Raw genomic sequence first — 3,263 nt, 5'->3', positions numbered from 1 at the left:
CGCCGGGAGCCCAGGGGGCCCGCCCAGGGGCTGCTCCTCGCCTCCTGCCAGGACCGAGGAAGAACAACACAGCAAGACTCACCCTGAGAGCCAGGCCGCCCGGCCCCCCTCCCCCGCTTCCCGACTCGCTCTGCACCCTCAGCAGCGCCCAGGGTTTTTCTAATTAACAGCAAGTAAAACCTGAACTGGAATCTTTCAACAATATCAGATTAAAATATTAACTGATAACATCTTTTGAAACCCAATTCCTCTCTTTTTCCTAACATCACGCCGGCTGGGACACAGGGAGAGGGGGTGCTGCTGAAAATGAAGCTCAGACAGGAGTGCCAGCTGGGCACTGGGCGCCGGGCCTGGCCGCAGCCTCCCTCACGTCCTCTCACCGCCCAGGAACCAGTCTCCCCGACCCCCTGGGCGTCAAGTCCATCCCTTCCTTTCTTTCCTCTTGCAAGGACTTCAGCAAAGGAGTGCCCTGACCAGCAGCCACATGCAGTCCCTCAGCCCCTAGAAACTGGAGGCCTCTGGCCCTGGCGGCTCACAGCCAACTTCCCGAAGCCAAGGCCCCGGAGGGCGGCTCACCTGCAGGGCGGCCTCCCCCACGCAGGGGGAGGAGGGCTGCTCTCCACCGCTTCACTTCTTGTTCCAGCTCCGCGACCAGATCCGGATTAGTCAGAGCGGTTCTAGCTGCAGAGTGGGGAGGAAGAGGAGCTGAGGTCCCCGGTGCGGCCCTCGCACCCAAAGGGAACAACAGGCTGCTTTTGTGTCTTTGGTTTAAGAACTAGAATCTGGGAAACACAGATGCAGGGGGAGACACTCAAAAGACCAGCCCCTAAGCACGGGCCCTCGCCCAGCGGCCTGGGAAGCTGGCAGGATGAGGGGACTCTGCACGCCCTGGGAGCTGTCATCACGTCGCTTTGCGCAGGCTCAGTCCTCTCCTCTCTCCCTGAGCTTGTGACCCAGATCTCACACCCGAGAACCAAGGGCCAGTCGACCTGCCCAGGGAAGCCAAATGCCCGGGCCGCGGGACCTGCCTCTTACCCACAGACACCAGGGTTTTGAAGGTCTCGGACATGACGTCCTGGTAGAGGGCCCTCTGACGGGCGTCCAGACACGCCCACTCCTCCGGGGTGAAGCGCACGGCCACGTCCTCCAAGGTGACTGGCTTCTGGAAGAGAGGGGCTCAGGGAGTCTGGACCCAGAGCAGACCCCGGCCTCGTCCAGAAAGCAAAGGGAAAACTAAAACCACAGAAGCAGGGGAAACAGAAAACTCAGGCACAGAGCCAGCAACAGGTACGTACAGACAAGAAAGGAAGGTTGGAGAGGAGGAAGGGAAATATAGGAGCAAATGGAGGGTTTACACAGAAAAGAACCAGAGGGAAGCAAGCAGAAAGGCTGCGGCTCTGCCCGCCCCGGAAGCACTCGTGAGGGCTCGGTGCTGCCGGGGGCCCTCGGCCCCTCCTGGGTGCGGCTCAGCTTGAAGCAGCCTGAGGTCCCATCTGACCTGCAGACGGGAATGGGCGAAAGCTGCCGGGCCCAGGACGCCCGCCCCAGCTGGTCTCCTCACCTCCGCCCAGGCCTGCCACCAGCATTCCCTCTTCACTGCTGTCCGCGGGGCCTCCTGGTCGGGCTTGGGCTCGGGCTCGGGCTCGGGGCTGGGGCCGGTGCCGGTGCTGGGGAACAGCTTCTGCACTTCCATGGTACCTCTTCCTAGCTTTTTCCACTCCCGGACTTGCCCCCGGGACTACCTACCGCCCTGAGGTAGCAGAGCCCGAGGGAGCGGCCTGGAAGGCCCTGGTCGGCTTGGCTTCCTGTGACAGACCATCTGCTCAGGGGCTGCCTTCCTTCGGATCCCACAGCCTTGGCTTCAGAGCTCAGGGACCTGGCCCCCTGGGGGTGGCTGCCACTTTCCAGGAATGCCAGGCTGGGGCTGGGAAGGCGCCTGCCTGTTTCCCCTGCGTCTAACCACTGGCTCGTGCCCACCTCTGGGAGCCTGAGGTCAGAGAGAAACAAACACATCAGCAAGAGGGGAGTGAGAAGCAACAGAGAGAAACAAACATATGAGCGAGGGGGGGCGGGGGGAGTGAGTAGCAACAGCTTCCTTATTAGACCACAGGTTACCCACTCCTGCTCTGCGCCAGGGACCTGCAGCGCGGTCCTGCAGGTGACGCTAACTCACAATTTTAACCCAAAGGCAGAGGTGCTAGTCACTCAAGGACACTCCAGGTCCAAGCCGAGACTGTGGCTCCGACGGTGGGATGCCCGGTCCCAGAGCTCTCAGAGCAGCACAGCCTGCCGAGGGAGCCAGAATGGCCGCACCAGCACCCGCACCATTCTCCTGATTCTGACCCCGTTTCATTGGAAAATGGGATTAAAGGAGACACTCTCTAAGATCCCATCTAGGAGAAAAAGATGGTTCTTTGGGTTTTTAACATATACAGATCTTTGTAAAGAATACAGTGAGCTGGCCAGGTGGCCGAGCATCATCCTGTGCACTGAAGGGTCACTGGTTCCATTCCGGCTCAGGGACATACTGGGTTTCAGGCTGGATCCCTGGTCGGGGCATGCATGGAAGACAACCGATTGATGTTCCTCTCTCACATCAATGTTTCTCCCTCTCCCTTTTCTCTCTCTCTTTCTCTCTCTCTGGGCATGTCTTCTGGTGAGGATTTTTAAAAAACGAAGCCCTGCTGGTTTGGTTCAGTGGATAGAGCGTCGGCCTGCACACTGAAGGGTCCGGAGTTCGATTCCTGTCAAGGGAACATGCCTGGGTTGCAGGCTTGATCCCCAGTAGGGGGCATGCAGGAGGCAGCTGATCAATGATTCTCATCATTGATGTTTCTCTCTCCCTCTCCCTGCCTCTCTGAGATATATATAGAATAGTGATAGCAACCCAAGCGGGTATCCGGGCTCCCACTGAGGCAGACCTGGCTGCACTCCCAGGCCTGCTGACAGCAGCACACCCTGTCTCCCCTTGAGATGTGATGAAAAGAATAAAGGCATAAAAACCTGTTACTTCTTTCACTTTTTTGAACAAGTGATGGAAGTGAAAACGCCAGCAAGAAAAGGAGCATTTGACAATAGAAGGGAAGAAGTTGTCAGGAAAGGCACAGCGCTGGGATCGAACTGGAGTCCCTCCCTCTGTGGCTTCCCTTCCTCCGAGACCCTGGCGTTTCTGCCAGGCGCGCAGCCCTGCTTGTTCTCCTCTCCGCGGCTGTGCCAGGGCTGCCAAACAGGCAATACCGACGCCTTAGTCGGGGCACTGACCT

Source organism: Myotis brandtii, unplaced genomic scaffold (genome assembly GCF_000412655.1).
Source record: "Myotis brandtii unplaced genomic scaffold, ASM41265v1 scaffold1510, whole genome shotgun sequence".
NCBI classification, from domain to species: Eukaryota; Metazoa; Chordata; class Mammalia; order Chiroptera; family Vespertilionidae; genus Myotis; species Myotis brandtii.
This window is presented reverse-complemented; position numbering follows the sequence as displayed.